The sequence below is a fragment of the Procambarus clarkii genome, chromosome 49, assembly GCF_040958095.1.
Source record: "Procambarus clarkii isolate CNS0578487 chromosome 49, FALCON_Pclarkii_2.0, whole genome shotgun sequence".
NCBI classification, from domain to species: domain Eukaryota; kingdom Metazoa; phylum Arthropoda; class Malacostraca; order Decapoda; family Cambaridae; genus Procambarus; species Procambarus clarkii.
In genome coordinates, this window is record NC_091198.1 from 8,064,040 (window position 1) to 8,089,754 (window position 25,715).

At 49.4% G+C, this 25,715-nt stretch overlaps 1 protein-coding gene across 8 annotated transcripts in view; it reads left to right on the top strand.

The window, feature by feature from the left end:
- LOC123763289 (ras-like protein family member 10B) overlaps window positions 1-25,715 on the top strand; it is a 185,129-nt gene that overhangs the window by 114,138 nt on the left and 45,276 nt on the right. Inside the window, exon 1 of one of the 8 annotated variants that reach the window (XM_069302973.1) lies at window positions 12,873-12,966. The exons of the other annotated variants lie outside the window; for them this stretch is intronic. The gene's annotated coding sequence lies outside the window, so the exon portion shown is untranslated. Of the gene's footprint in view, window positions 1-12,872; window positions 12,967-25,715 lie in introns of those variants that run through there. 8 annotated transcript variants of the gene reach the window in all.

Sequence of the window (25,715 nt, forward strand, 5' to 3'; positions counted from 1 at the left end):
CATCTCTGCCCGACGCCTGCACTAACAAACCAGTTAAACACCCGCTATTTATTGACAACCTCGGTGCTCGTTGCCAGTACCTTTTAGTCTGTTCGAAATCATGAATAACATTGTCTTTAGGCTGACGTACATAATGTTCACGTGAGAGAGATTTGCCTCTGAGTAATAGGCTTTTCTAGAGGTTTCGTCCTTAGCTGGTCGACAGTCTGGTGGGGGGGCGGGGGGATGGTTGCTGGGTTGTGGTGGTTGTTTTGACGGCCTGTGTAATCTTGTTGATCTAACGACCATTAACCTATCAACGTTGAGGTGTAGCTCTGTATGCCCCGCCCACACCACCACCGCCATTGTCGCACCTGTTGCCTTAGAATTGAACTTTTCTGACGGTCGAATTCTTTGTCGCATCTGGCCTTAAAGTTGTGGGTGGAGGCGACTTCCACAACTTCCTCTACTTTCAGTGCATTCCACGTGTTGACCTCCCGTACAGCGTGCGAGTATTCCACGTGTTGACCTCCCGTACAACGTGCGAGTATTCCACGTGTTGACCTCCCGTACAGCGTGCGAGTATTCCACGTGTTGACCTCCCGTACAGCGTGCGAGTATTCCACGTGTTGACCTCCCGTACAGCGTGCGAGTATTCCACGTGTTGACCTCCCGTACAGGGTGCGAGTATTCCACGTGTTGACCTCCCGTACAGCGTGCGAGTATTCCACGTGTTGACCTCCCGTACAGCGTGCGAGTATTCCACGTGTTGACCTCCCGTACAGCGTGCGAGTATTCCACGTGTTGACCTCCCGTACAGCGTGCGAGTATTCCACGTGTTGACCTCCCGTACAGCGTGCGAGTATTCCACGTGTTGACCTCCCGTACAGCGTGCGAGTATTCCACGTGTTGACCTCTCGTACAGCGTGCGAGTATTTCCTTACGTTTCCGCGTCCTGCTTCAACTTGTACTCTTATCCTACTTTCTTTAAATCTAAAAGAAGCTATACATGTCTGCCTTGTCAATTCCCCCCCCCCCTCATTATCTTGTACGTTGTGATCATATCCCCTCTTGTTTATTTTGTCCTCTAGGTTTTATCCTTATTACTCCATCCCTCTCTACCACTGATCCTGCTGCACACGTGCGCCTCTTGTCAATATTGGTGTTGTGCTTCACAAAGTGCAGATGTCACGCCAGGCTTCATATGCTCCAGGATTGGCCAAACACAGTCTGTACAGATTGTCTTGAAAGAGTTGTGATTAATATTTCTAAACGACGTCCTAATGTTTGCCAGCATCCCAAATGGTGCCGATGTTAGCCAGTGATTGTGTGTGCCGGGGGTTAGAATTATCTCCACCACCACCTAAAGCTCCATTAAAAGGAATGTAAGATTACTGTAATTGGCTATCCACTATACAGTTTTATTTATTGGGCAGCGCCACTCATCCTGTGAGTGGACACACCGCCATAGTGACAGTATTGGGCAGCGCCACTCATCCTGTGAGTGGACACACCGCCATAGTGACAGTATTGGGCAGCGCCACTCATCCTGTGAGTGGACACACCGCCATAGTGACAGTATTGGGCAGCGCCACTCATCCTGTGAGTGGACGTACCGCCATAGCAGCGTGTACAATCCCCAATAGGAAGAAAACCCGCTGGGTTTACAAGTCGAGTTGTTGATCATTCGTAATTATTGAAAACATTGCCGTAGTTAGCTTAATTATCTCCGACTCGCTTTGCTTATTACTAGCATTACTTGTCATTCAATTGCAACGCTGCTCTGAAGCCAGTCATAGATGTATGTGTATACTTACCAAAGGGTTGACATTCGTGGTGTTCGGTAGATAATATCGTGCAGCAGCAGCAGCAGGGAGAAGCGAGGCAGCAGCAGGGAGAAGCGAGGCAGCAGCAGGGAGAAGCGAGGCAGCAGCAGCAGCAGCAGCAGGGAGAAGCGAGGCGGCAGCAGCAGCAGGGAGAAGCGAGGCGGCAGCAGCAGCAGGGAGAAGCGAGGCGGCAGCAGCAGCAGGGAGAAGCGAGGCGGCAGCAGCAGCAGTGAGAAGCGAGGCGGCAGCAGCAGCAGGGAGAAGCGAGGCGGCAGCAGCAGCAGGGAGAAGCGAGGCGGCAGCAGCAGCAGGGAGAAGCGAGGCGGCAGCAGCAGCAGGGAGAAGCGAGGCGGCAGCAGCAGCAGGGAGAAGCGAGGCGGCAGCAGCAGCAGGGAGAAGCGAGGCGGCAGCAGCAGCAGGGAGAAGCGAGGCGGCAGCAGCAGCAGGGAGAAGCGAGGCGGCAGCAGCAGCAGGGAGAAGCGAGGCAGCAGCAGCAGGGAGAAGCGAGGCAGCAGCAGCAGCAGGGAGAAGCGAGGCAGCAGCAGCAGGGAGAAGCGAGGCAGCAGCAGCAGGGAGAAGCGAGGCAGCAGCAGGAGAGGTGTGGTGTGATCTTAGCCTCTCCAGAAACTAAAGCTGCCATGCCGGGTCCCTCCCTGCCCTGCACACTACACCCGCGCCTCCTAGGCCTACAACACCCACACGTGTACACCTACACCACACAGGCCTACACCACACCTGGACTAGGTCTAAACAACATTACAACGCACACGTCTCTCGTCAAACATTCGATGAACGGCCGTTATTATATTTTATTGTTGTTCATATAGGCCTAGGTTAGGTATTTTAATTCCGTTGACAATTATTTGTATGAAAAGAACGTGAGTGAAGCATTTTGAGAACTGTCATTCACATTTAGAATGTGAGTAAGGAATGTGAAATATTTTGAATGTGATCACTTGTAAATGATATGTAAAGTAGATTTATCTTGTAAACAGGGTTTTGAAGAAGGTCTTTTACTTGTTGTTGTTTAAGATTCGCTACTTGGAACAAAAGGTTCCAAGCAGCACGGGCTATGGTGAGCCCGTAGTAGAGTAAAAAGATCTTTTACTGATACAACTTGTACCCGATCGTCTAAGAAGTCAACAAGAGGCATCCAGTTGCCTCTTGTTTCTCTGTGCATTTCAGGCCTGGCCATGAGGCCAGTACCTCTTGAAGACAGTGTTAGGTGCCATGTGTAAATCAAAGAGAGATGAATAACACAATGGGACAAGGAACAGGGCTCAGGCACGCAGACAGATTCAGATGAGGGAGGTGGTGGGGCAAAGAGGACTCGAACAAGAGGTGTTGTTCCAGCAAGAGGACATTGTGTGACTGGTACATGAAGGTGGTCTCACACTCCGGAACGACGACATCGTCCAACTCAGGGACGAGGGTTAGCGTGACGGAAAGGCGAGGGAACCAGACCTTCATATCCTTAGGATAGAAAGAGATGATGGGATGCAGTTTACACTTCTAGCTACGAGGAGGAGTCGTAGTGGAGAGCAGCGATGAACTCACTGTGATGCTTATGTCAGCGACTGGCTCAACTGAAGAAGAGTTTCGGGACCATCAGGAACTAGGGTGGACACAAGTAGTGAGCCTGAGGCAGGAAGACGACAGAAGAAGAGACGAGGAAGACGAAGGTGGAGAGCAGAGTTAGAACACAGAGACCACATTGGCAATCGAAGGTCTAACAAGGGAATACGGTAAGGGGTAGGAGGAGACAGCCAAGAGTAAGCAAGTAGGAAGAGACGTGGGAAGGTTGGGTCTAGTGGGACACTCCCGGCAGTATACAGCAGAGAGACAGGATGAGACGGTAAAGGCTTCAGTGACCAGGATACGGGAAGAGGTCTGAAGCATGGGACCAGAAGGAAAATGGTTCGAAAGCTCTTGAACTTCACAAGCATAAGTGAGGTCCTTGAAGAGGTTCATGTGCTGGGGTTGGTAACTCGCCTCGGAAAAGGACATATTGTCCCTTTTCTTGAAGTGAAGAATGAACAGCTCCATTTTATAGCGGGCACAATATTCACCGTGAGACACAGGCAGGTCACCACTACAATAGATACAGCTCATAGGTAGCGTCAGGCAGGTAGACCTAGCATGACTGGACTCAACACAGTGGGCATTCAGAACAGTGCACTTCAACAAGTCAAAACTCAGTGGTCAAACTTCTAACAAGTATTGCAATGGAGGCTGAGACGAGGCATATTCTTAGAAGCTCCTGAGGACAAGAAAGGTCAGGTGTGTGTGACTGTCAAATATAATTTCAGCCAGAAGTAAGGAGCTAGGAAGCTGCCCACGAGGGTGGTGGATGTACAAGTCTGCCTGGATATCATCACTATTACTCAGCGGGACAATTTTCTTGACTTACCAGATTCTCGCCGACGATCGGAGCCTGGGGATAATATTAAAACCAATTGATTAAAGATGTGAATATGCTCCTGAAGATAATCGGTAACTGCATGCTCGTTGGTATAATTAATTTAATATTTAACTAATACATGGTATTAAATATAGCAGTGTTGGGAGGCATGATTGCAGAGCCTTGTGGGAGTACAACGCTACAGCCTTCAGGAGTTCTAAGGTGGACATGAGCTCCATCTTAATAATCAACAAAGATTTCCTAAGAGATGAGGGCTGACTAGCGAGGGCTCAACACACCCACGGAGCTAGCAGTGAGCCCTCATCCCCCCCCCCCCCCCTGGGTAAGGAGCAAACCAATCTTCCAGAGGAGATTGAGTCGTGGGCCTGGTTGCCCGCCATATTCCTATGAAAGGGAGTAATAAGTGAATATCCCACGGTAAGGAAAGTAACAAGTTTAGACCTCGGGGGGGCCATGAGACCCCACAAAGTAACGAGGGGGCCGAGTGCCAGGCGGCACAAGCTGGTTGCTGCGTCCTGAGTGCCATTCAGTTTTTTAAACAAGGAAGACCACTGACCCAGTTTGCCCATAGCAGTACAGAGGCCCACGTCCTCATGGTGTGCCCCACCCTGAAGGCCAGTACCCATCCATGGTGACCCCTGACGGGCAACCCCTCCGGGGAGTGCCTCGATGACCCAAATACTGGTTGAGCAGATACAAGAGCTGAGGACAGAAGCCATCCTCAACTGGCCGGGATCAGCACACAGGCGGCCCCCCTTCACCTTGTCAAGACAACACAGATGGAGAAGTGGTGAGGGAAGAGGAGAACTGGTGGTGGCTTTGATGAATTTGCCAAAATTCAATAATTTTTCCTCCCACGTAGCAGAGCGCAGGTGGCTTACATGGGTACATAAAAGGTGCCAATTTTCCTGCGTGTCTCCCCCTCATCTGTGCATTATCGTGATGTTAATAACACCATATTTATGTTGAAACTTGTGTCGGTGTTAGGCTTGATTTCTGCCTGGGTGATGCGGCTATAAATGTGAATGGTGAGGATAATTTTAAAATACTGTCTGATGTCACTTTAGTGTTCTTAGTTGTACTGAGTGGAATACCAATTTCAGGGCAGCTCCTATTATATGTAAGACAATTCTGAATCATTTCTGCTTTAAATTAATTGTTTTCACCAGTGTGTTATGAAATCTGACAATTGAAGCAAATATTATAATGACAAATGCGTGAACTGGTATTAGAGGCGAGTGATATTGTATTTAAATTGAGGTCAGCTGTTTACAACAATCAGAAGGCAAGACAATTGTGTCAATCATTGTTATGCTGCTTAAATTACATTTGTTAATAGGCTATTTTTTCTCTCCACTTCTCCTCTCTACCCTTCCTCCCCCCCTCTCTCCCGCTCTCTTTCTTCCCCCCCCCCTCCACCCACCTCATTTCTCCCCTTATACCTTACCTCCCTCCCTATACCCTCACCACTATACCTACCCTTCTTATATCATCCTCTCATGCCTGTAAATTCCTACATGCTCCCTCCCAGTACCCTCTGCCTCTCCCTTCTGATCTCCGCATCTACATCGTCTTGGCTTCGCCCAAAGTAGTCATATTTTTCACAAATCTATACAGTGGAAAGTGTATATGGTGGACCCAGCGCCCCGTGTGCCCTGCGAACGTGGGCGCCAATCCAGTGATAGGCTACGCTCGGGGATTAGCACAAGAGCCGCACAACCGCTGTCAAAATGCAAATTAATGATCTCGCATAATTTGTCCCAGCGTCACTAACATCAATTGGCAATACAAGTTAATGTCTTTTAAGCACAAACGTGGGTGTTACGAGGTTAAGGGCTCCATTGCACAACGTCGACCAGTTGGTTGGTAGACGCGTGGATGTGATCCTTTTGTTGTACTCGTACTCGGCTCCTCTGATGGTCGAGCAGTGTGGATGTACTCTTGGGTATGAGTGCAAGATCAGAGTCTGTTATTGTTGTTTTTAGATTCAGCTACTCGGAACGAAAAGGTCCAAGCAGCACGGGCTATGGTGAGCCCGGAGTGGACTTTTGTTTTTTATTCTGTTAACTGGCAGGTATTTTATTTGCAAAATAACTGCTAATAGCTGTAAATTCGCCATAAAATTATGTTCATGACGGTTATTGGTCTGTAAAATTACTTTTTGATAGAGATTAATGTTGGCCGGATTGGGTAGCTGTCAGTAGAAACTGCTGCTCTCTAAATTGAACTGATTGTACATGTTTAATTGATATAACAGTCACTAGAGGTTAATGTTTAGTACACTGGCAGTATCTATACCATTAGGTATTCCCGCCAAACACACACCGAAACTACGACGTTGGTACAACGTTCGAACAAGTTTTAACACCTCCTAACCAGTTATAACAACCAATATAGCAAGTTGTAACAACGTTCTAATACGTCATAAACACGTTAAGCCAAGATGTAACAACTTTATTACAAGTTGTAACAAGCGGAGAACAGAGACAGTTTCGGTTTGTGTTTCCAGGGTTGCCAGTACCTAATGGTATTATGATATCATAATATTATGATACTTAGTACTCGTAATATTATGAGTATTAATGATCCTTGGACCATTGATACTATGACTGTGTACAGGTTAAGGACTCTACAGTTACCTGTCGATGATATAGTTCCAGGTGACTGTAAACACTTCAGGATATAATAGTTAACTGTATACAGCATAATACAACACATACAAGGAATTACCTTTCTTTTCTCTATACCCTACGGATCACAAGATGTTTGTAAACACTATACTCTCAATGTCTGTAACACACACTCACACACTCACTCACTCACTCACTCACTCACTCACTCACTCACTCACTCACTCACTCACTCTAAGCTGCTGGGGCTACCAGATACTTGGACCCTAGAGCGAGTGGCGCTCGGGTTGATGGGACCCGAGAATGCAGAACCAAACACTTCACCAGCTGAAGCAACCAGTTCACCAGCTGAAGCAACCAGTTCACCAGCTGAAGCAACCAGTTCACCAGCTGAAGCAACCAGTTCACCAGCTCCAGCGACCTGCAACCGCTCGGGGATAATTTATGAAACACAAACACTGGCAGAACTGACGCAGACTGCTTACAGTGGTCAGATACTTATCGTGGAGCATGAAGTACGCACGACCCCCCCTGCCTCTTCCAGGCACGACCCCCCCTGCCTCTTCCAGGCACGACCCTCCTGCCTCTTCCAGGCACGACCCCCCCTGCCTCTTCCAGGCACGACCCTCCTGCCTCTTCCAGGCACGACCCCCCCCTGCCTCTTCCAGGCACGACCCCCCCCTGCCTCTTCCAGGCACGACCCCCCTGCCTCTTCCAGGCACGACCCCCCCTGCCTCTTCCAGGCACGACCCTCCTGCCTCTTCCAGGCACGACCCCCCCTGCCTCTTCCAGGCACGACCCCCCCCCTGCCTCTTCCAGGCACGACCCCCCTGCCTCTTCCAGGCACGACCCCCCCTGCCTCTTCCAGGCACGACCCCCCCCCCCTGCCTCTTCCAGGCACGACCCCCCCTGCCTCTTCCAGGCACGACCCCCACCTGCCTCTTCCAGGCACTACCCCCCTGCCTCTTCCAGGCACGACCCCCCCCTGCCTCTTCCAGGCACGACCCCCCCCCCCCTGCCTCTTCCAGGCACGACCCCCCCTGCCTCTTCCAGGCACGACCCCCCCTGCCTCTTCCAGGCACGACCCCCCTGCCTCTTCCAGGCACGACCCCCCCTGCCTCTTCCAGGCACGACCCCCCCTGCCTGTTCCAGGCACGACCCCCCCTGCCTCTTCCAGGCACGATCCTCCCCCTGCCTCTTCCAGGCACGACCCTCCCTGCCTCTTCCAGGCACGACCCTCCCTGCCTCTTCCAGGCACGACCCCCCCCCTGCCTCTTCCAGGCACGATCCTCCCCCTGCCTCTTCCAGGCACGACTCCCCCCCTGCCTCTTCCAGGCACGACCCCCCTTGCCTCTTCCAGGCACGACGCCCCCCCCTTGCCTCTTCCAGGCACGACGCCCCCCCCCCCTTGCCTCTTCCAGGCACGACCCCCCCTTGCCTCTTCCAGGCACGACCCCCCCCCCCTTGCCTCTTCCAGGCACGACCCCCCCCTTGCCTCTTCCAGGCACGACCCCCCCCCCTTGCCTCTTCCAGGCACGACCCCCCCCCCCTTGCCTCTTCCAGGCACGACCCCCCCCCTTGCCTCTTCCAGGCACGACCCTCCCTGCCTCTTCCAGGCACGACCCCCCCCCCCTTGCCTCTTCCAGGCACGACCCCCCCTTGCCTCTTCCAGGCACGACCCTCCCTGCCTCTTCCAGGCACGACCCTCTGCCCCCTTTCACTAACACTGTAAAACGTATTTTATGTTTAAGAAATTCGGGCGAACTCGACACAAATATCAGCTTTTGAAAGTACTCGTAATTTAAAATGAATATTTATACACATAATATTTTTTACCTACTGGTTCCTGAGCTCTTCGTTCGCTCATTCAGACACGAACTGTAACGACTTAATAAAACCAGTTAAGTTAGGTTAGATAAAACTGGTTACTCGGAAGTTAGGCGTTGCTCGCGTGTACCTTCGGGACTCACTCACTCTCTCTCTCTCTCTCTCTCTCTCTCTCTCTCTCTCTCTCTCTCTCTCTCTCTCTCTCTCTCTCTCTCTCTCTCTCTCTCTCTCTCTCTCTCCGTGTTGATACTGGCCATATATATATATATATATATATATATATATATATATATATATATATATATATATATATATATATATATATATATATATATATATATATATGACGGCTCAAAGAATGTTGCTGAATTTATTCCCCCCCCTTTTTTACGGGGGGGGGGGGATATTATAGTTCCTGCCTCCCTCCCCCCCCCTCCTCCTCCGTTCCTGCCTCTTTCTGAAATATCTGAACTAATTTTGTCAATCAGTTGACCAATGACCCGACCGTTATTACGGCTGCCATGACAAAAGGTTTTCATCCCTTAAAAAGCCTCCTAAATAAATGTGAAACGAATTTTAATCCGGGTTTAGGCCTAAGTTAACTACTGTGTGTGTAATGTTCCTTAACTACCGTGTTCGGCGTCTTTTTTGATAACTACTGTCTATAATTACACTTAAGTATTACACACGAGAGTTAATTGTGTAATTATCCTTAACTAGCGTGTGTATTTTATCACTAAATACCGGGCGTAATTATATTCTACTACCTTGCTTAATAGTCTTTAATTACCATGTATAATTCTCATTAAGCTACCAATGTGTCACAATCCTTAACTACAGTGTGTAATGAGTAACTACTGTGTGTGTAATGAGTAACTACTGTGTGTGTAATTGACTCGTGTGATTGGAATGTGAGTGTTGATCCTGGCCTAACCAACACACGGTACCGTGTTGATACTGGCCTAACCAACACACGGTACCGTGTTGATCCTGGCCTAACCAGCACACAGTACCGTGTTGATCCTGGCCTAACCAACACACGGTACCGTGTTGATCCTGGCCTAACCAACACACGGTACCGTGTTGCTCCTGGCCTAACCAACACACGGTACCGTGTTGATCCTGGCCTAACCAACACACGGTACCGTGTTGATCCTGGCCTGACCAACGCACGGTACCGTGTTGATCCTGGCCTGACCAACGCACGGCACCGTGTTGATCCTGGCCTGACCAACGCACGGTACCGTGTTGATCCTGGCCTGACCAACGCACGGTACCGTGTTGATCCTGGCCTGACCAACGCACGGTACCGTGTTGATCCTGGCCTGACCAACACACGGTACCGTGTTGATCCTGGCCTGACCAACACACGGTACCGTGTTGATCCTGGCCTGACCAACACACGGTACCGTGTTGATCCTGGCCTGACCAACACACGGTACCGTGTTGATCCTGGCCTGACCAACACACGGTACCGTGTTGATCCTGGCCTGACCAACACACAGTACCTAAGGGAGTACCTAAACAATAGGAAGCAGAGAGTTACAGTGAGGGGTGAGACCTCAGACTGGCGTGAAGTCACCAGTGGAGTCCCATAGGGCTCTGTACTTGGACCTATCCTGTTTCTGATATACGTAAATGATCTCCCAGAGGGTATAGACTCATTCCTCTCAATGTTTGCTGACGACGCCAAAATTATGAGAAGGATTAAGACAGAGGAGGACAGCTTGAGGCTTCAAGAAGACCTGGACAAGCTGCAGGAATGGTCGAACAAATGGCTGTTAGAGTTTAATCCAAGCAAATGTAATGTAATGAAGATAGGGGTAGGAAGCAGGAGACCAGATACAAGGTATCACTTGGGAGATGAAATACTTCAAGAGTCCGAGAGAGAGAAAGACCTGGGGGTTGATATCACGCCAGACCTGTCCCCTGAAGCTCATATCAAGAGGATAACAGCAGCAGCATATGCCAGGTTGGCTAACATAAGAACGGCCTTTAGAAACTTGTGTAAGGAATCTTTCAGAACATTATATACCACATATGTCAGACCAATCCTGGAGTATGCGGCACCAGCATGGAGTCCATATCTAGTCAAGCATAAGACTAAAATGGAAAAGGTTCAAAGGTTTGCCACCAGACTAGTACCCGAGCTGAGAGGTATGAGCTACGGGGAGAGACTACGGGAATTAAACCTCACTTCGTTGGAAGACAGAAGAGTTAGGGGGGACATGATCACCACATTCAAGATCCTCAAGGGAATCGACAGGGTTGATAAAGACAGGCTGTTTAACACAAGGGGCACACGCACTAGGGGACACAGGTGGAAACTGAGTGCCCAAATGAGCCACAGATCTCTGTGGAAAGAACTTTTTTAGTGTCAGAGTGGTGGACAAATGGAATGCATTAGGAAGTGATGTGGTGGAGGCTGACTCCATACACAGTTTCAAGTGTAGATATGATAGAGCCCGATAGGCTCAGGAATCTGTACACCTGTTGATTGACGGTTGAGAGGCGGGACCAAAGAGCCAGAGCTCAACCCCCGCAAACACAACTAGGCGAGTACAACTAGGTGAGTACACACACACACACACCGTGACACTAAGCCTGTGCCAGCCTACACAACCCACGACCAGCAAACAGCGCCCTGGACGATAAGAACATTGATGATCCATCTCTCCGAACTTGAGCTCTTAAGATGCCCTGGTTATCTTGATTCTGCTTGCAGATATCCAGTTATGTTGTACTGATAATTAGGATATCTGAAGCGGCCTCGCTTCTTGCAGAGTGAACGTTCGACCCTCAATAATCCAATTAAGTACTCACCTAGTTGTGCTTCAGGCACAACTAGTTGAGTACTTAAGTGGGTACCATTCTCTCTCCATACTTGTATCACACTTCGTTGCCTTAATAATACCAGCTCTTGCCCTAATATGGGGGCTCTTGCCCTAATATGGGGGCTCTTGCCCACATATTCCAGCTCCTTGACTTCCTATCCCAGCTCCTTGACTTCCTATCCCAGCTCCTTGACTTCCTATCCTAGCTCCTTGAAATCATATCCCAGCTCCTTGACTTCATATCCCAGCTCCTTGACTTCCTATCCCAGCTCCTTGACTTCCTATCCCAGCTCCTTGACTTCCTATCCCAGCTCCTTGAAATCATATCCCAGCTCCTTGACTTCATATCCCAGCTCCTTGACTTCCTATCCCAGCTCCTTGACTTCCTATCCCAGCTCCTTGACTTCCTATCCCAGCTCCTTGAAATCATATCCCAGCTCCTTGACTTCATATCCCAGCTCGTTGACTTCATATCCCCTCCATGTGTTATGAATTCACGTTGGTGTAGCAAACTTGTAATTTATCCTGATTGGTCTACATCCTAGAACCCTCGAAGGAACTTGTTTGAAATTTGCAACCAACGTTTTCATCTTCAAATGCGTCTTAATTATGACTCTTTCTGCACCTTCATAGTGATATGAAGACAAAAGAGTATAAGAAAATTTACCTCAAAATTCGTACGGTATTTAGTCTTGTCATAACTCTGGGACACACGAATCTCTACCATGTTACATTACTTGGGAATATTGGTGGATTTGTTGGGGGATTTCCGTGTTTGAGGACGACGGGTGTGTGATGGCAGGTGTGTGAGGGGCCGTGCACAAAATGCGTCATTTAGAAGTGACGGATAGTTGTGAGGACAGGTTCTCCAAGCGGTGGTGGTGGTGTATTGTGGTGTGGTAGCCTGCTTTGACTGTGGTATTATAACCTGCCGTGACCTGCCCTGACTGGGGGGTACCGTGACCTGCCTTGACTGGTAAACCTGCCCTGGGTTGGGTCAGAGGGCGCGGGGGAGGGGGCCATCTGCCGAGTCAGTGCAGGAGGAACCATCTGACGGGTCACAGTGCAAGAGAACCATCTTTATTTATATGTTTATGTACAAGATACTATGGGTTGTTACAGTACCTTTGTGGGTGGTTGAGTAGTTCATTTGTTCAAGGTCAGCAGCACGCCCAGCGTCTCGGGCAGATGTGATCTCCTGGATCAGAGTGCAGGTGGACGCCGCCAGGAGGGGGGGGGCCGAGTGCAGGTGGACGCCGCCAGGGGGGCCGAGTGCAGGTGGACGCCGCCAGGGGGGCAGAGTGCAGGTGGACGCCGCCAGGGGCAGAAAGTAACTAGGCAAGTTTTGTCGCGAATTACCAGTGTGTGTCGTTCTTCAGTAACTTGTGCTACGGGCTGCTTCTGCCGTGCTCCCTGCGTTGGTCCTGGGGAGGTGAGGGGAGTCGCAGGTAAGGGGGTGGAGGCAGGTGAGGGAGGGGGGTGCAGGTGAGGGGGGGGGGGGGAAAGGGGGCGTTGAAGAGGGGCTCACATATACATTAAGACGCATTATATTCCACACTTGTCCGAAATTTGCTGATATACTAGTCTTGTGTTAGTTAATGACTCCAACGCTCTTCTACAGCCATCTTTACCACTCTTTACTGCTTCCTTAACAGCCCCCTCTAGAACGCGTTCAGTGTAGAATGATAAGGTGATCCTAAACTGAGGAGTTGGTTCGAGAAATGGCTTTTGGAGTTTAACACCAACAAATGTAAGATAATGGAAACAGGTGTTAGGAGACCAAAGGACGGTACGCAATGATGGGAAACTACCTGCCTGTTACGATTAGAGAAAATGACCTGAAAGTGAACATAACACCAAACCTAACTCGTGAATGGACATATGAATACGATAACATCAGCAGCATAATCAACATTGGCAAAAGTCAGCACATCATTCAGGAACCTTAATAAGGAGGCATTTAGATCTCTGCACACCACCAACGTCAGACCACTTCTACAGTATGCCGCCCTAACGTGAAACCCCCATCTAAAAAAAACACTGGAGAAAACGTGAAAAAAGTTCAGAAGTTAGCAGCGAACTGCGTCCCGTAATTGCTAGGGATGATGTATGAAGATAGACTGAAAGAACTAGACCTGACGTCATAAGAAATGAGACGCGCGCACACACAATACACACACACACACAGATACACAGACATAATATAAACGTATTTAATACATAGAAGAATTGACTGCATGGAAAAATAGGAAATAGTTACAATCAAAACCAGTGTTAAGTTGAAGCTTGGAAAGGCATAAGTGGAAGCTTAAGAAACACACGAGCCATGGAGATGTTTAAAAGTTTTTTCAGCATAAGAACAGTTGGAAAATAATATACATTAGCGGGTTGTAGAAGCGAACACCATTCATAATTTCAAAAGTGGATATAATATGAAATGAGGCAGTAATTAGACACACAGCTGAAAGACAGGCGGGATCTAAGAGCTGAAGCTCGATCCTGCAGGCGCACATAGTCGAGTACCCACTGAGGGTACTCGAGCCCCTCCAAGCCCAGGAGACAGAAGAGTGACCCACCTGACGTACCGCTGGACTACCTAGGGATGATCCGGCCTGTGCATTAGTAGACAACATGGAGGAACTGTGTGTGAAGAAAGACGATAAGAAAAACAAAGATGGCGAGCAACACATGGCTCAGATAAGAAGAGTCACGCACCAGGAGGTAACCAAACCGCAGGAAAGGAGATGATGGATAGTAAAGACATGCAATAAGAGAGACGATTGAATGATTGGAGATAGAATGAAAGGGGTAATAGTGACTGAAGATGTGCGCGTGGAGAATGATACAACACAAGGGATTGAAAAACATTCTCTCCCTCCAGCACAGCCCACCCTGACACCCCCATATCCTACTCCCCCCCCCCTTCCCCAAACCACCACAACCACCGCCCTCACCCTCCCTGCCTTGCATCTCCTACTTAAAAACAAAAAAAATACACCCTCGCCTTTCACTGTAACTTGGGCCTGATTCATGACTATCTACCAGGCCTTATCTTGCATATTGCTCTTGTCCGCCCGAGGCCCCTGCTTGTTAGCCTTAGTGGTTGGGGAGGAGTGAAAATGAGTGTGATATGAAAATATATGCAACAGCAAACGGTGCACCCGCAGATGCAACAGAAAACGAGTGTCAGCAGTAAGGCGGGAACAAGTACTCAACACACACACACACACACACACACACACACACACACACACACACACACACACACACACACACACACCTGGATTAAATGGTCCCACTTATAATTACTGTGAAACATGTTAGACCGCACTAATGAGTCAGTGAGAACACCGACTTTACAATTAATATAGTTTTTAGTTACCATGATGCAATATGATTTTTGTTTTATTAACACATTTAGGTACATCTGCATTAGTGCAGCTACCCTAGACTATATGAAGGGGGAGGACATTGTGTCAAGAAGATAGCTACGTGATGCTAAAAAATCCCCATCACACAAGATGATTGTGATACATGTGATAAGTAGTCTGCACTGGCAGACTCTGGGTGCATTATGAGGATATCTTCAAGAATACGAGAGTGAATAAAGTAATTGCAAAGCTCCAGGTACCTCATACCAACTGGTCTGAAAGGTCTAATAACTGGGCATTCAGTAATGTAGTGCGGGAGATCATGCCGTAGTTCCTGCTCACAGAGTTTGCAACTGGAGTGCTCAGGATTGGGAGACCCGTCACCTGCAGCCACCTGCCACAGGTAACGGTAACCCAACCTGATCCTTGCAACCACTGTGTCGCACAGTCTGGTGGACGTTTTGTGCTGTCCATAGATGTAGGTTTCAGATCTGAAAAAATCATAGCTTTTAATACTAGTACTTTCAGGTCATTGGGAGTCAGTAATTTCTCTATCAGATCTGAGTGTTTGGACCAATATAGTCTTGACAGCAGAGATGGGGATCATCTTTGTTACACGCTAATTTGCCTGCAATGTCTGTCTCATTATGATGGGTTATATTTGTGTGATGATATCCATACAAAGCAGATTCGAGACCCTTTACTCTGTACATCAATTAGGTCATTTATAATTGGTAGTATGAGGTTCTTGCTGTCGATCTTCCAGGAAAAGTTTTCGATAAATTTTCGAACTAGTTTTCGAAAGCTAGTTGTAGTGCCGCTAGTTCCGCTGGTGTGGAAGTCAGTATGAACTTAAAAGAGCAGGGGAAGGTGTCTCTCTCCCTGCCACAGACCTGCTCCAACCCTGCCACAGACCTGCTCCAACCCTGCCACAGACCTGCTCCAACCCTGCCACAGACCTGCTCCAACCCTGCCACAGACCTGCTCCAACCCTGCCACAGGCCTCCTCCAACCCTGCCACAGACCTGCTCCAACCCTGTCACAGACCTGCTCCAACCCTGCCACAGGCCTCCTCCAACCCTGCCACAGACCTGCTCCAACCCTGCCACAGACCTGCTCCAACCCTGCCACAGGCCTCCTCCAACCCTGCCACAGGCCTGCTCCAACCCTGCCACAGGCCTGCTCCAACCCTGCCACAGACCTGCTCCAACCCTGCCACAGACCTGCTCCAACCCTGCCACAGACCTGCTCCAACCCTGCCACAGACCTGCTCCAACCCTGCCACAGACCTGCTCCAACCCTGCCACAGACCTGCTCCAACCCTGCCACAGACCTGCTCCAACCCTGCCACAGGCCTCCTCCAACCCTGCCACAGACCTGCTCCAACCCTGTCACAGACCTGCTCCAACCCTGCCACAGGCCTCCTCCAACCCTGCCACAGACCTGCTCCAACCCTGCCACAGACCTGCTCCAACCCTGCCACAGGCCTCCTCCAACCCTGCCACAGGCCTGCTCCAACCCTGCCACAGGCCTGCTCCAACCCTGCCACAGACCTGCTCCAACCCTGCCACAGGCCTGCTCCAACCCTGCCACAGGCCTGCTCCAACCCTGCCACAGGCCTGCTCCAACCCTGCCACAGGCCTGCTCCAACCCTGCCACAGGCCTGCTCCAACCCTGCCACAGGCCTGCTCCAACCCTGCCACAGGCCTGCTCCAACCCTGCCACAGGCCTGCTCCAACCCTGCCACAGGCCTGCTCCAACCCTGCCACAGGCCTGCTCCAACCCTGCCACAGGCCTGCTTCAACCCTGCCACAGACCTGCTCCAACCCTGCCACAGACCTGCTCCAACCCTGCCACAGACCTGCTCCAACCCTGCCACAGACCTGCTCCAACCCTGCCACAGACCTGCTCCAACCCTGCCACAGACCTGCTCCAACCCTGCCACAGACCTGCTCCAACCCTGCCACAGGCCTCCTCCAACCCTGCCACAGGCTTGCTCCAACCCTGCCACAGACCTGCTCCAACCCTGCCACAGACCTCCTCCAACCCTGCCACAGACCTCCTCCAACCCTGCCACAGACCTCCTCCAACCCTGCCACAGGCTTGCTCCAACCCTGCCACAGGCCTGCTCCAACCCTGCCACAGACCTGCTCCAACCCTGCCACAGGCCTCCTCCAACCCTGCCACAGGCTTGCTCCAACCCTGCCACAGACCTGCTCCAACCCTGCCACAGTCCTCCTCCAACCCTGCCACAGGCTTGCTCCAACCCTGCCACAGGCCTGCTCCAACCCTGCCACAGACCTGCTCCAACCCTGCCACAGGCCTGCTCCAACCCTGCCACAGGCCTGCTCCAACCCTGCCACAGACCTGCTCCAACCCTGCCACAGACCTGTTCCAACCCTGCCACAGACCTGCTGCAACCCTGCCACAGACCTGCTCCAACCCTGCCACAGGCCTGCTCCAACCCTGCCACAGGCCTGCTCCAACCCTGCCACAGGCCTGCTCCAACCCTGCCACAGGCCTGCTCCAACCCTGCCACAGGCCTGCTCCAACCCTGCCACAGGCCTGCTCCAACCCTGCCACAGGCCTGCTCCAACCCTGCCACAGGCCTGCTCCAACCCTGCCACAGGCCTGCTCCAACCCTGCCACAGGCCTGCTCCAACCCTGCCACAGGCCTGCTCCAACCCTGCCACAGGCCTGCTCCAACCCTGCCACAGGCCTGCTCCAACCCTGCCACAGGCCTGCTCCAACCCTGCCACAGGCCTGCTCCAACCCTGCCACAGGCCTGCTCCAACCCTGCCACAGGCCTGCTCCAACCCTGCCACAGGCCTGCTCCAACCCTGCCACAGACCTGCTCCAACCCTGCCACAGGCCTGCTCCAACCCTGCCACAGGCCTGCTCCAACCCTGCCACAGGCCTGCTCCAACCCTGCCACAGGCCTGCTCCAACCCTGCCACAGGCCTGCTCCAACCCTGCCACAGGCCTGCTCCAACCCTGCCACAGGCCTGCTCCAACCCTGCCACAGGCCTGCTCCAACCCTGCCACAGACCTGCTCCAACCCTGCCACAGACCTGCTCCAACCCTGCCACAGACCTGCTCCAACCCTGCCACAGACCTGCTCCAACCCTGCCACAGACCTGCTCCAACCCTGCCACAGACCTGCTCCAACCCTGCCACAGGCCTGCTCCAACCCTGCCACAGGCCTGCTCCAACCCTGCCACAGGCCTGCTCCAACCCTGCCACAGGCCTGCTCCAACCCTGCCACAGGCCTGCTCCAACCCTGCCACAGGCCTGCTCCAACCCTGCCACAGGCCTGCTCCAACCCTGCCACAGGCCTGCTCCAACCCTGCCACAGGCCTGCTCCAACCCTGCCACAGGCCTGCTCCAACCCTGCCACAGACCTGCTCCAACCCTGCCTCAAAGTAAGAATGTTGACAAGGTGTTAAACATCTGCAATAATAGATTATCATCACGATTTCGCAAACGTCACATTGTAAGTGGTTTTACCTAACCTTAAGCGTACAAATTAGGACGTGAAAATAAAAGCGTTTAAACTTTTATTAGACTTAATTCATAGCACAAAACACTTAAAATATTGTCAGTCAAGTATAACGGACAAACGGTTTATATATATAATTTTTTTGTTTAATTTCTGGGAAACGATTTAATTCCGACGAAGTTGAACCCATTTTCTGTAATAGAGTAATAAACATAAGGAAGAGCTGATTGTGCTGCCATCAGCCTTCCCTTAACAGCCTCGTTTGGCCGTAATGGTATGTTGCTCTTTGACTTTATTTGTGTGTGTGTGTGTGTGTGTGTGTGTGTGTGTGTGTGTATGTGTGTATGTGTATGTGTATGTGTGTGTGTGTGTGTGTGTGTGTGTGTGTGTGTGTGTGTGTGTGTGTGTGTGTGTGTGTGTGTTTTGTGTGTACTCACCTAGTTGTGGTTGCGGGGGTTGAGATCTGGATTCTTTGGTCCCGCTTCTGAACTGTCAGTCAACTAATGTACGGGTTCCTGAGCCTACTGGGCTCTATCATATCTACACTTGAAACTGTGTATGGAGTCAGCCTCCACCACATCACTGCCTAATGCATTCCATTTGTCTACTACTCTGACACTGAAAAAAAAATCTTTCTAACGTCTCTATGGCTCATTTGGCTACTCAATTTCCACCTGTGTCCTCTAGTGCGTGTGTCCCTTGTGGTAAATAGCCTGCCTTTGTCTACCCTATCAATTCCTCTGAGAATCTTGTATGTGGTGATCATGTCCCCTCTAACTCTTCTGTCTCCCAGTGACGTGAGGTTTAATTCCCGTAGTCTCTCCTCGTAGCTCATACCTCTCAGTTCTGGTACTAGTCTGGTGGCAAACCTTTCAACCTTTTCCAGTTAAGTCTTATCCTTGACTAGATATAGACTCAATGCTGGAGCCGCATACTCCAGGATTGGTCTGACATATGTGGTATATAATGTTCTGAAAGATTCGTTACACAAGTTTCTAAAGGCCGTTCTTATGCTAGCCAACCTGGCATATGCCGCTGATGTTATCCTCTTGATATGAGCTTCAGGGGACAGATCTGGCGTGATAGCAACCCTCAAGTCTGTCTGTCTCTCAAACTCTTAAAGTATTTCATCTCCCAAATGATACCTTGTATCTGGTTTCCTGCTCCCTACACCTATATTCATTACATTGCATTTGCTTGGGTTAAACTCTAACAACCATTTATTCGATCATTCGGAGTGTGTGTGTGACGGTGACATTTGCGTGACGGTGTCTGTGCGTGACGACTGTGTGACGGTGACGGGGCGAGATGGTGGTTGCGACGTGACGTTCCTCACCTTACAACCCCAGCTATAAAAAGGACCCCCAGCACCCTCACGAAGGCCCCCCCCCACCTCACCGTCGGCCCCCCGGATAACAGTTAGGTACTCTAAAAAGATTCTCATGACGTTCAATTTTTTTTCACGGGCTCACCATAGCCCGTGCTACTTCGAACTTTTTGTTCCGAGTAGCTGAATCTTAAACAACAACAACAACAGCGTTCATTTTTCGCCCTGGTGATCCGCCTCCAATAGGCTCTCCCGCACAACCGGAGGACGCAGTAGATTGCACCAGCAAACTTGCATCATAGTCGGGGACCTGATGATCATCTTCTTCCCAATGACTGCCCTTTTGCCTTGCCATATCTTAATCTTGCCATACACCGTATCTTAAAGGACTGACCATGACCCATACCGACTTACTTGTAAGTTACTGTGCAATATGTGTCATTGACTGAGTCAGCATGGTGCGTCACCATTAGTCTCCGGAACTGGCCTACTGTCCGGAAGTGTTGCACATCCAGCCGGACATGGAATCCAATGCTACAGACATGGGCGTGGAATCCAATGCTACAGACATGGGCGTGGACTCCAATGCTACAGACATGGGCGTGGACTCCAATGCTACAGACATGAGCGTGGAATCCAATGCTACAGACATGGGCGTGGAATCCAATGCTTCAGGCTGTCCCTGAAATGAACTCAAGTCTGTCAGGCTGTCATTCGTCATTTCTCCCTTCACTGGACAGATACAGTGGCCCCCTAATCAAAGGCAACCACTCATATACAGTTGGTAGAATGTGACTGAAGTGTCAGAACTACACCGTCTTTGTATTTCACTGTTTTCCCTAAGCGGTCAGTCACTTGACAACGATCTACCGTCACTTGAGAGCCTTAGGCTTGCAGATGAGGGTAACAATTCCTACTTCTCTTTGAGTTCCTTGCAGCCTGGGTAAGGAGACAGGTGGCCCCGACACCACTGCCATTCCTCTAGATGAGTCTAAGAGTCGACAAACTAAATTCCGTCTTTGACACGGCACTAGATCTTGGAAATGAGAAAATTCTTCTTTTAAAGATGCTGCTTCGGCTCTCCTTGTGTAGCCTCGGCCCCCAGACTCTTCCCTTAAGGTCAGTTGGCGTTTGTCTTCACCCAATAAGAGATGTCTTACACCACACATCCAAACTCGGCCACCTCTCGACCCAAAACTTGTGAAAATCACTGCAGAATTGACTTCATTTTACCCTATCTAATTTATGCCCTTTTAGGGAACGGAATATTTGTATTATATCACTATTCCACTGAACTTTCCCCAGAAATCATAAATTTTCATATTACCAAGAATATGGTTTCCTTCAGTGGTAACACAGCTCCACATTTCACCGCTGCCGCTAATTCAAGAGTGGTGTCCTGTGATGTCCTCAGTCACTGGGACTAGTGGGTCGTCAACCTGGTCGATAATGACTTGGCTGCCCTCCCTAGCCTCATCCAGGACTCCTGCCAAATTGGTCTTTTTCCTCTGACCAGCGTTATTTTTTGTCCCCCTCGTCCATAGGTTGAAAGTCCTGTATTTGTTGACTTGTTCATACTAATACAGTATGAACACGCACATGTACAGGCACATGAACAAGCACAAGAACAAGCACATGTATTGTGTGTGGGTCGCCCCCTTTTCTCTTCATCATGGCTTGACTGTCATGCTGACTTGAGCTGAACTCTGCATAGTGGTACTCAGGTCTCAGTAACCAATCATTACCGATGTTTTAATGCAACGCTGTGAGCCGTCTAATTAGGCGCTCCAGCTGTAATGTTTGGTCCATGCTTGTGGCCCGTTGAAGAACAAACTCTTGCTTCAGTCTCCCACGACTTTCATAACAATGTTTTCTGTAAAAAAATACCTGTGCTTGAGCTCGTTCTCAACGCCATTTGACGCGAGTTCGATGTTTTTTTCCTAGCCATCATCAACTATGGCATTGTTAACTTGTGTTCATGTGTGATAGACCTGCCATCTTGAGGCAGTTATAGCACGCGAGACTGTATCTACCTTTGAGTAAATTGGAGTACTCACTCTTATCAAGGATTTCTTGTAGGCTGTAAGATGTTAATTGTGCCTTGAGCAATTACTGACTCTGACTTTTAGAAGTGTTTAACCCTTAAACTGAAATCGATATCTCTGATGGCATTCTGTGCTCAATTCACCAAATGCGATTTGGTTGATATTTTGTTTTTAAGCTTAGTTCATGCGCTTCACGATGCAGAAACTTTAATTAGCTGATCCGTTTGAAGGTTAGTTCGCGGAGGCGTCAAGAGGCGGGTTCCTCTGTGCCTGGCATCTTCACTTACAAAGTTTTAAGAGCATATGCCAAGTTGTCTGTTGACTGCCGTCATGTGATCCTACTGTGTGTGTGTGGGTGTAGCACATGTACTGTGTGTGTGGGTGTAGCACATGTACTGTGTGTGTGGGTGTACACATGTACTGTGTGTGGGGGGTGTAGCACATGTATTGTGTGTGGGGGTTGTAGCACATGTACAGTGTGGGGGGTTTTTGTAGCACATGTATTGTGTGTGGGGGTGTAGCACATGTACAGTGTGTGGGGGGTGTAGCACATGTACAGTGTGTGGGGGGTGTAGCACATGTACTGTGTGTGGGGGGTGTAGCACATGTATTGTATATCTGTATATATTTGCTTATTCTCTAAGAATTCAACACCTGGGCTCGTTCAGCTCGACACCACCTTGTACAGCATTAATACCATCACCCCCCCCTTCACACCACCAGCCAAGAACTTACTGCAGTATTCAGAGTTGTAAGAGCTCCAGGGGTAGGTGTAAGAGCTCCAGGGGTAGGTGTAAGAGCTCCAGGGGTAGGTGTAAGAGCTCCAGGGGTAGGTGTAAGAGCTCCAAGGGTAGGTGTAAGAGTTCCAGGGGTAGGTGTAATTTTCTCAAATTAATCTTTTTTATTTTCCGTCATCGGTGAATCAGGCTTCTCTTTCCCATCTGGTTCTCACCGCGCCTTTTACCTCGCTTTTGAATATATTGTCTGATACGTAACATTTTCCAGACAATCAGGAGAGTTGGAGAGAGAGATGGCGAACAAAACACATTAACTTCTTGTGTGTGTGTGGTGAAACCCGCAGCGTTCTTGTCCCCGACTGTCTGTGATGGGAGTCTCTGGTGGAAACGTCGAAGTCTCTCCGACTTCGATGTTTCTTCTCGCCGGCCATTCTTCAGCTATACCCACTTTCCCGCTCACCCGAAGGGTATCTTGTCCTATGTCTCGTTCGCTCGGTGGGTTCAGTTGGTTGACCCCTCCCTGTGCGCTGTCTCCTGGTGCTGGTGGTCATCTTGCTTATTTGAAGCAAGCCTCGGCCCGAGACCTCATGTGGCCTCGGCCCGTGACCCGGTGTAGCCTCGGCCGTGTGACGTGGTGACCTCTCGACGCCAGCCAGCAGCCAGTTAGTGACGTGCTCCGCAGAGAAACAATGCCAACATCATGTCCATTAATTGGCAAATCTGATCAAATAAAAATGAATAGAAACTAAATTGCCTCGGTAATTACTGCCGTTAATGTTTTTTTTCGCTAAAAATAAATTTATGAAAATTTCACTCATAAATGTTAAATTTAGTGTTTTTTTGTTTTGTTTAGCTTTGCATAGATGAGATGATGAGGCTGTACTTCCATCGTTGAAAGCTGGATGAAAGTCTGAAAGCATCGTTGAAAGCAGGTTAATAAAACACTTTTGTGGACCCCGCGCGCCACCCCTCGACAGGGCGATATGGGCCCCAGCATGTCACGGAAGCGCGCGTCAATTCCGAAAAGTATATGCTCTCTTCAACTTTGTCACCTCAATTTTCGTTCTACGAGATTAAATTTGGTATCATTGTGTTCGCAATAAAATTCTCTACAGCACTAAATGCATATAAACTCCAAAAGCCCGGCTAATTACCCGCAGCAAGCAGAGAAAGTGCCAACGAGTTACCCGGGAGCGCGCAAACGCGATAAAATGTTTTCACTATTTTCACTCTGGTCACCTCAATTTTCGTCCTAGGTCTTTCATTTTGGTCTCAATGGGTTCGTAATAGAATTCTCTAGAGGAATATTAGCATATAAAATAAAAAACCTGGTCACGCTCCAACCGCCGACGAGTTGAAGACGGGCCACGCGTTAGCCATGAGTGAGCTCTCAGACGCCTTCCTGCTACACTCCCAATTCACGCCCACATATGTTTAGTATTATTTCCTGGTGGTAATCTCAATTTTCGTGTTACAGCGCTCATTTAGGTATGAAAATGTTCCTAATAGAGTTCTTCAGATGGATATGTGCATATAAGGGCCAATTGAAGAACAACATTGCCTGTACAATACGGGAAAGTATGAACAAAAAAAATAAATAAATAATAAAAAAATTTGCACTTACCACCTCAGTGTTGTGTGTTGAACATGACATGGGTTGAACATTTGTTTTATCCACTCCACCTGCTCCTGGAAAACGTTTCCTGCAGGGTCAACCCATGTTTTGTATAGGTGGAGTGGATGGTGGGAGTTAGTCTCTCATGCTTGTACTTCTCCTGTACACTACTCAGCTTCTGCTTTTCACGCCTTTCTTTCGCAATTTTCTTCCTGGAAGGGCCTTGTTCATGATCACTATCCATCGTGGAGTAAGCGTAGATACTTTCTGAAGCTGCAGTAAGAAATATAGCCACGGAAAATATGCGACACCGGTCACAACAGTGGAGCGAAAACATTGGGCCGACGGCTTGTGCCGCGCCGCCTGCGGGCCACTAGGCGCAACAAAGAAAATGGGAAGACATCGGCGCGCATTTTAAAACCAGTCCCAAAAAAATCGGATAAAAACCTAATTTTTGGCGAATTTTTAAAGTGGATGACGCAATGCTGCGTCATCCCCGAGCGAAAGTGTTAAGTCTAGCCAGCCTGGACATGCTCCAGTATAAAAGGCTGACATTTGACCAAAGCTTAGACTGGTCCCAAGACAACAGCCATGTCTTGACGCAACCTACAAGAGTTGCGTTACCGCACTGGCAACCAAGCGAGGCCACTTAGGCCTGGAGAACCCCTTAGTGAAGCCTCGAACCCTTGTTACCGGCGATCTGGTTTGTGTGTGTGTACACAGAGGACGAACTAGATGGCGCTTCTCTCCTAACCACGTCATGCATTACAGAATTCCTGGCATTGGTTCTATTATTTAAAGCCAGGTTATGGAGACATTGTCGGCTATGCCGTTTACATCCATCTGAAAGTTGATGACACTACTGATGTCTCACCCTCTGAACGCTGATGACATCAAAGAAGAATTCCTATTTTGGAAACTACAAGAGGCTATGCATCGACGCGTACGAAAATAGGAGCAAAATATTTGGCGGAAAAAAACTTCGACCGGAAGAAAAATTTTGAATTATGTTTACAGATGGAACGCCAATGACGCTTGGCCATAAAGATATCCATTTACTGCTCTGGAGAAGACGCAGGCTGCACAAGTGACCCAGCATCACTGCTCGCATCTTCCACACGCCGCCAAATACTGCCAACAAGCCTCAAAGAAAGCCTGTCTTCCGCAGTGAAAGTCAACGGCTTTCAAGAGGCCGTTGATTCAAAATTCAAAAGAAGTTAAATTCAAATTTCTTGGGATATATTTTTGGATAAATGAATGAAATCTTTCGATTTAAAGTGCTTCCGTCGCCGTCATGGATTGGCGGTAAACACTGTAGCCCTTTTAGACCAAACTGTCAACTGTGGAGGGCCAGAAAGGAGATGGAGACCACCTTGCGAACTGTCCAATGTTTCAAGTGCGGCTGAGAGTGACTCCTCCATTTCTGTGCAGATGGAAATCTTTGAAGACCTGGAAACACTGTAGAGCTCTTTGGAGCTCTATTCATAAGCCTTTTGACCTCATTGACTTTGTGAAAAAAGAAATAATGGGAGATAAATTCACCTCGAAGAGTCTTGGATAACCATTAAAAAAAAGGTAAAAATACGCTGAATACTAATAGATG